Genomic DNA, 8837 nt, shown 5'->3' with positions numbered 1-8837 from the left:
CCCACTGTACTGCTTGTTAAATATTATGATTGTCACTCATACAGATCGGTTCATCAAACTCTAGTCACATGTTTCTGTGCTGAGAACGTCTACCCACTCATCTTGCCCACTTGATGAAGCCCTTCGTCTGCCTTTCAATACTCAGCTCAAGCTCCTGAATCAGGGCTGCTATAGCACCTTTTGTTTTCTATAACATTACTGGACACATTGTACCATAACTCTTCATTATTCGGTTTTCCTCCTTAGACTGTGAGATCAAATGGAGCTCTATTTCTTGGACATCTCTGCACTGTGTGCCTGTCATATAGTAGTCTGCAAGAGATGAATGAGTCCTGAACACCAAATAACCTTCTCAATCAATTTTCTACTCCTTGAAAATTGCATATGCTTCTTGATAAATGAAACCAAGTTTGGCATTTTCTCTAACATTTGTGAACACTATAACATCTTTCTATATAAAAGAATAGATTATGAACTTTTTTCTTTTTTATTGTGCAATATTTAAAAAATGTTTCTCCACGTTAAAAGAAAGAAATACAACTTCACAAAGGCAAAGATAAGTTTCCTAGAAAGAATAGAGCTGTGCTCAAGAAATACTTATTGGATGCATTAGAATGGTGAATATTTACAGCAAGGTGTATATGAGAAGTGCTTTACTTGAATTTTCTCATTTAATATTACCAGTAACATAAGAGGTATCTCTTCTTATTTTCTCTTGGGATTCTACTATTCAATCCATTATGCTGATGAGGAGACACCATAGGAGGGTTAAGCAGGTTACCAACATCAGATGGCCAGTGAGTGGTAGAGCTAGGGTCTGAATCCAGAATTCTCAATACCAGGAGCTGACTTCCTACACTTTATCTTTCAATACTACCTTAGGTAATTGAATGACTAGACTAAATCATTTTTGATTGTGGCCCTCTTGGTACCATTTATGCACTGCATGTCTGCTTACTTAAGTCCTAACGTTTTTACTTTCAGAAATGAACTTGGTAAGTTCAAAATATGACAAGAAGGCCAATGTGGCTACGGCTTTGGGGACTAAACAGAGACAAGATGAGATGGAGTTGGAGAGAAAAGCTGGGGGCCAGGGCACACAGGGCTGTGAAGAAGTTTGGATTTTATGTAAGTGAAATAATTCATTGGAGGATTTTTATTTAATAGAATTTGAATTTAAATATTTTCTCTGCTTTTGTAAACAATACACCTTGGGGATGCAGTGAAGGCAGGGGAGCCCCAGGCAGTAGTTGGGGCAAGAGGAGAAGGAATTTAGACTGTGTCCACAGTGGCTATGATGAAAGTGGATGGACTTGGGATACATTTTAGATGTAATGTCCTTAATAAATACTTATTGAGTTAAAGATTGTATAATAAGTATGCTGGCATGCAGCAAATGCCCAGTAAATAAATGGTGCTTACTATCATAGTTATCATTATCCCTCCACTTATGAGAGATGAAATTGCAGTATTAACAACCATGAATGATCAGTTTCCTACTGCGCATTTTCTCCTTTGTTTCTTTAGCCCTCACTACTTACTCTGCAGTACTAGTCCCCCAAAGTGACCTCCAAGCTGTTGATTTCAGTGTAATTTTCTTATTTTTCATTCCCTGATGCTTTTCTGAGCCTTTGACTTCCTGCCCCTTGAAATGCCTGGGATGATGTAGTCTCCTAATTCTCCTGGGGCTACTTCTGTGCAGCCCCTTTTCCCCTCCTGCCCCCTCAGCATAGAGGTTACCCGAGAATCTCATTTCCAGTCTCTCATTCTCACATGCCAGCGTCAGAGCACCAGATCCTCAGCTTTGACCCTATTGCAAGGTTAGTTCTTCATTTCCAATTGATACTTTTTTCTTCCAAAGTTATGACATAAAAAGTAGAAGATGAGAGGAAACTTCATCTATGTCCTTCAGTTTCCCACTATAGATTTTATATGTATTTGAAAATCCAGGGAGGTACAGAAAACGTGCTTTATCAAGGATAAGATTCTTATAGAGAACTAAATTTCTATTGAGGGAATTAGGAAGAGTTTTGAATTTGGCTTGAAATTTCTATTCCTAAAGTTATTCTTGTGTTTGCTTTTTTTTTGGCTGGCCATATGATATTTATTTTTACATCTTGAATAATTTATGTATCACTGACCAGAATGACAAAATATTTCCCTTACAGCATACATCTACATTTCTTAACTTAGCTCTCAATTCTAATTACCACACTCAATTTCTATTTCTTGATGGGAAGAGGAACCCTACATAGAACTGAACAACAGATACTGCCATTAAATAGGGCTGACTGAGTCAGGCTAACTAAGAAGATTTAAGCATAAATTGAACTTTCTTTCTTGAGTTAGAAGTTTCATACATTATTAAATAGGTAAACGTTTATCCCCATATTTTGCTGGTTTGGAGGTGAGAGGTATACTCAACTGTCTTCCCTCCTTTTCTCTGTCGTAATTCTCCTCCTCTCTCACGAACTCTCTGTGACTCAGACACAAGACAAAGACATTTTCCTCTTGTTTGATTCTGGCACACATCTGTGTTCCAAACCATGTTTTTCTTAATTTAGGTTGAGTTTGTGGGAAGGAGAAAGAGAAGGGCGGTTTGGGCCGGCTTCCTCCTTCTCCTGTCTTCTCCCTAGTACGGGCATCCTGCCTACCCGTGCTCTCTCAGAACCATGGGGGAAAAATTCTGCTGTGTTTAAGAAGTAAGAAGATTCTCAGAGTATTTTTTGAGAGACTCTTAGGAGATATAAAATACTGAGGTCTGCTGGGGAGAAGCAGGGACACGGGCAGAGATTTATAGAATTTACTCCTCAGATATCTGCCTTGGGCACCTGTTGCAGGATCTAGGCTCTTGGCCTCAGTAGAACAGGGGGTCAGGCAGTGTTTGGATTTTCCCATCCATGAAGAGGCTCCACAAAGTGAGGGCTTGAGGAGTGGCCCCCACAGCACCTGGAACAGTGTATAACACATAATGGGCACTTAAGAATGGTTGAATAAATACATAAATGGGAAGAAATGGGTCTTTGTAGATTGATTTTCAGAAACATCCAGGATGTCAGTGCTCACTGGTCCTGACTGGATTGCTGTTGCCATCATTAATCCAAAAGTGATGGGGTTCAAAGGAACACGTTGGCTCTTCTTCCTCCCATTTTATTGCCCTTTCTGATCAGCACTTTCAAAATGCTCCACTGTGAAAATTCTTAGTTTCCAAAGTTCTCTGTATTAGATTCTTCTATGAGAACAAGGAACTTTCTAATGTTGCTTGTTTCCTTTTATCCCCATTTCCTACTCCTATCCCCCTACGCACTCTTCAGTATGTAGCCACGTTCGTATTTGCTGTGATCCTTTTGCTTCTATATTTTATAAAATATGAGTTGTTATTTCATGGGCATTAATTTATAATTTATACTGTGTTTGCTACAGATCTTCTCCCTGCTATTATTACTTTAACTTTTTTCTCTGGGCGCTAAGATCTATTGTGTAGCTGAATGAACTCTCGATCTCTGGCTTTGAATTTAATCCATGGATGCAAAGTCCTCCAGCGGTTCCATCTATTATACTTGATCTATTCATGCCTCAGTGTTGGACCCTCAGATTGCCTTAGACTCCTCACTCCAGAAGTGGTGTTGTGGTAAACATCCTGGTACTTGTCTCTTTATGGATGTATAATTTTACACAGCATGTTTAATCAGAAGTGGGATTAAAAAAGCATATGTGCAAAATTGTATATATATATATTTTAATTTTTATTTAACTCTTGTTCAAATACAGTTTTCTGTCTTGTATTCCCAGCCCTGCCCCCCAAATTGTATATTTAATGACTAACTACAGCCACTTCCTCTCCAGAATGGCTTCCCAGTCTGCGTTGCCAGCAGCAGTGATGAGTACTCCTTCCTTCCTGTGTTCCTGGCAGCCTGGCATCACCAGCTTTGTAATTTTTGCTAGTCCGCTGGGTACAAAGTTACATCCTATTATTGCTTTATGTTATATTTTTAAAACTAATGTGTTTGTATAATATTTCTCTTTATATGTTGACTTTTTGTGTTTCATTTTCTATAAATTGACCATTTTCTTTGCCTATTTTCTGTTGGGCTTCCTGTCTTTTCCTTGTTATTACAAGAATCTCTTGTCAGTTCCAAACATTGCAAATACATTTTCCAAATCCGTCATGTCTCTGTTAACTGTGTCCATGACATCTTTTGTTGAACAAAAATCTTTAATTTTTATGAGACCAAGTTCATTTTCTGGTCTTACATTTTATACCTCTGGGGCAAAGAGCTTTATTAAAGCAATACTTTTATGACAGTAATAAAAGAGATAGAAAAGTGATTTTTGATAGTTTTGTGTCAAACAACAAACACCATTTTTGCAGAGTTGAACATGAACCTCTTCTAATGGCATTAGGCTTATCCATTACTTGAGTAACTGAAGATTTCCATTTCTGGAGACCCGATTAGAGAATGAGGCTTGCTTGTGGCATGCATGCTAAAGAGCTTTTTTTACCTAAGTGGAGAAGGCCTCTTGGAGAAATAATCTATTCCCAGCAAGCTCTCACCATTTGGGTCAGGGTTGCCTGACCAAGCTCGGACCTTCCCACGACTGACTAATTTAAATGCCATTGTGTCCTCCATACAACCTGCATTGAGTGATTTCATTTTTCTAATCAATTCTTATTAAAAATAGAGAATGAGAGAAAGACTGTACTGTGGAACTTCCCACAGCTGTTTATAGTTATTAGACTTTTATTTTCCTTTTTGACCAATTGTTATGGACTGAATGTGTCCAACCTCTCCCAATTTTGCATGTTGAAATCCTAACCCCTTATATGATGGTATTAGGACACTGGGCCTTCAGGCAGTGGGTAGGTCATGAAAGGTCCTCACAAGTGGGATTAATGCCCCTATAAAATAGACTGCAGAGAGCTCTCTCTTCCTCTCTGCCATGCGAAGATACAACATGAACATAGCTGTCTGTAATCTAGAAGGCGGTCCTCAACAGAATCTGACCATGCCGACACCCTGATCTCAAATTTTCAGATCCCAAGTCTATGGTGTTCTTCTATAAGCTTCAACTGATTAGGATACCAACCATTCAAGTTAGACAAAAAAAAATAAGGATTGGGGTGGACACGTTCAAATTTTATTCATAATTTCAACGAGTGGCATGCTTAAGTGGTGTAGTAGGTTGAGTCATGTTCCCACGGAGCTCATTCACTTGGAACCTCAAAAAGTGATGACTTACTTGAAAATAGTACCTTAGCAGATAGTTAAGCATCTTAAATGATTAGTTAAGTATCTTAGGATGAGATCATCCTGGATTTAGGGTGGACACTAAATTCAATGACTTGAGGAAAGGTGAGGATATGGAGATATAAACAGGGAAGAAAACTATGTGAAGGTGGAAGTAGAAACTGAAGTTATGCTGCCCACATCAAGTGGAAGTTGAAAGAACAAAGGAAAGATTCTTTCCTAGAGCTTCTATCACGGCCTGCTCAAGTCTTGATTTTGGACATCTGGTCTCCAAAGCTGTGAGGGAAAAAATTCCTATTGTTGTAAGGCACCAACTTGGTGGTAATTTATAACAGCCCTAGAAAAGATACAGATAAAGTGATGACATAGTAATTTCTCAGGTTTCAGATGTCCACTGGTTACTGGTACCCAGAGAACTGGAACCAGAGTAAGGAGGTTCTAAAAGTCTTTTGAGGACGCACCTGCTAAGAAATGTTTTTATTACAGTTATTGCTAATTAGAAAGTTGCCTGGTTTTGATGTAAGGAATCTGACACACGAAGTCAGCCCCAACTGTGGTTTTAACTCTCCACCTTATATGTTTGAGACTTGGGTCACAATTGAACTCAAGTGTCATCCCATGTTCTAGCATTCCATCAAGCCAGAGATCCCCAATATTTTCTCTTCATAAATTCTTCCTTTTTCCTTCTTCTCAGAGTTATTTAAATGGCACTGGGGGGTGGGGAGAGGAGGAGTCAGGGATATAAACCTAATATGATCTTTGAGGAGAGGGTTTACCCAATGGAAGCTGTTTAGTGAGCAGTTTACTGCATTAATTTATGAGAGCTATTATATGCCAGGCACTGTGAGAGATGCTGCTGAGGGCTGACTCTGGCTTGATATCCTCAGGTTTTCTGTTTAGCCAAGTGATCCGTGTGAATAATTGCCAAGCATTTTGAGGTTGTCTCTCCTCTGTGTGGAGCAACTCTTTGTGCAAAGTGATACCCTGGGCTTGGGGATGGCTTATTACTACCCCTCTGTGACCCCAACAAACTATGTTCTTACTCTGATCTTTTGACTACTCTTTGTGGCATTCTCCATGAGTGGCTGATCTGTCCCCTTGACATACAGTTTTCTGTCTCTCACTTCACAACCTTAGGTGCAGGGAACTCACAGAGATCTAAGAGTCTGCTGAATTTTACTGATTTCATATCCAGCGTGCAGGGCAGGCACACTCTACCTTCTCTGGTATCCTCTCTATGATACCTGGAATCTCTCACTCTTGGAACCTAACAAGAATGTCTCAGAATTCTAAACTCCATCATGTTATTGCATACTGTAGGGGTTTCTTCTTGGCTACCTCTCTCAATGGTATGTCTAATTCTGGCAAGGATAGGGAAATATTGCTGTTACTGAGAGATCAGTGTGACAAGTAGTAGAAACTACATCAATGTAATTAGATGCATAGAAGGAAAGAGGAAAAATTGAGGTAGTCACTGGTCTAGGAGAGGAAGTTCATGTAGGGGAGTAGTGAATGTGAAGAAAACAGTGCATTACTACTAGAAGGATCTCAACTGAGAAAGTCTGGGTGGTACTGGGTGGGGGCTTGGATACTCCAGGGCTGGGCAAGCTCAAATCCAAGGGTGAAAAAGGGTAGTTCAGGCTTGTAGTCTGGCTCTCCTTCAGTGAGCCATTCAGAGTCATGTTCCATTTGTGGACAGTGGGACTTGGGTCTGGCGTAGAGCCCACCCAGTGTCAGGTGCATAAAGAAGCAATGGGAGGAAGAATTTGTCCATGTTCTGAAGGGGAGTAGGGATGATTGGGAAGACTCACCCTCAGGCCTCGTGATGGCATCAGAGGCTCAGGGATAACCTTTGCTCAACAATTGCACCTCTAGGAATCTGTAATTTCAGAGTCAATTGACTCTTGGTGCTACCTTTGTTTCAGCTAAATAGAAAGCCCACTATTGACTGGGATCATCAAACTTCTCAGCTTGACATTTAAAGCCCCCCACACTTTGACCTTTCCCTTATTTCATGTTTAATTCTGAGTATATGCCTCCATATACCTGTCTTCAGTTACAGTCATCCACTTTCCCTTTCCCAAATACGGGCTTAGTCAACTCATGCTAAGCCATTGCTCAAGTTATTTCCTTTACGTAGAATGCCTTCTTACTTCTGCCTGCTAAAGCTTTACACATTCTTTGTGTTTCAGCTTAAATCACCCCCCCCACTCAGACTCTCCCCCCATCTCAAACTTTCATAATACTCTGAATTATCTGTGATGTAAAGCATCTCATTTTGTCTTGGGCTAAAGTTATTTTAGATGCTGCTGTTTTCCTATCCAATTTGGAAGTCCCATTTGTTTTTTGTTAAATATTTATAACACTATTATGCTAGAATAGCTTTGCATATAGGGACACTCAATAAAGTTTGTTGAATTGAACTCTCTAAAGTTGAGATAAATCACAAGTGTGATTGTGTATTGACTATAGAAGGATGAATGGGTTTTTAACATTTAAAATACTGCCTGGTTTTTATTAACACCTGACACAGGTTTCCCTTAAGTCTTCAGGTTCTTCTCCTTGGGTCCAACCCACTTTCTCACCACAGCCCTGGTTCTGTCTTTGGCTCTAGCCCTTCCTTTCATCTCTGGAGGGCCCAAGGCACACCCTTCACTGGATCCTGGTTGAGCTTGTGCAGGTAGCAGCCTGGCCACTTCACCAGCCTGGATGGTGCCCTGCCCTCTCCCTACGACTACTCCTGGGATGCCTGTTTCCTTTTTCTCCTCTCTGTTAATGTTATTAGGCCTTTCTTTTTAAGATAGTTTCTCTTCCTCTTCCCTTTTGGTCAATGTACCTTAGAGCATAAGAGCCAGAGTTGTATAATGGAGGGTTAAATATGTAGATTTTGGAGTCCTAATATTTAGGTTTGACTTCTACCTCTCCCCTACTATGTATTATATTGAGATAGATGCTTAACACTGATGAAGTAACTACCAATAGTAAAATGGAGGTAGTAACATAGTAACTGGTAGAGTTCTCCTGAGGATTAAATGAGATGCACAGCAAACTGCACCTGCCACGTAGTCAAATAGCAGCTGTACCACCATTCTCATCTCTTGTTCTACCTATTTTGTTAAAGGTATTGTACTTTTATTTGCATCATAGCTTTTATGTTTGATGAACTTTTATTTCTTAAAATTTGTATTATGTTTTGTCTTTCAAAAAATAAAGATAACCATGTAAACAAATCATACATTTTCTAAACAGAAAAAAAGATGAACAATATTTTTACATAAAGGAAGCCTCTTGATCTGTGATGGTGACTTTATAGTTCTTTTTAGTTCCATAAATTAGTTCAGCTAACATTTTTGTAATGTGCTCAGTTAAAAACACACTTTTTCATACAGTATTTCCATCATACCTATGAAGTAGGTAAACAATGTACTTATTGTTAGTCCCATTTTACAGACAAGAAAATTGAGATAAAAGCTTATACATCAGATTGTCTGGCTCCTTATTCAACATTTTTAATACTTTCGGTATAATTGGTTAGACTTTCAGGGTTGGGAGGAAGGGCCACATTGGGATTACTTGAGTGGATTAGTG

Source organism: Sturnira hondurensis, unplaced genomic scaffold (genome assembly GCF_014824575.4).
Source record: "Sturnira hondurensis isolate 20B ecotype Veracruz unplaced genomic scaffold, ASM1482457v3 Scaffold0020601, whole genome shotgun sequence".
NCBI lineage: Eukaryota > Metazoa > Chordata > Mammalia > Chiroptera > Phyllostomidae > Sturnira > Sturnira hondurensis.
This window is presented reverse-complemented; position numbering follows the sequence as displayed.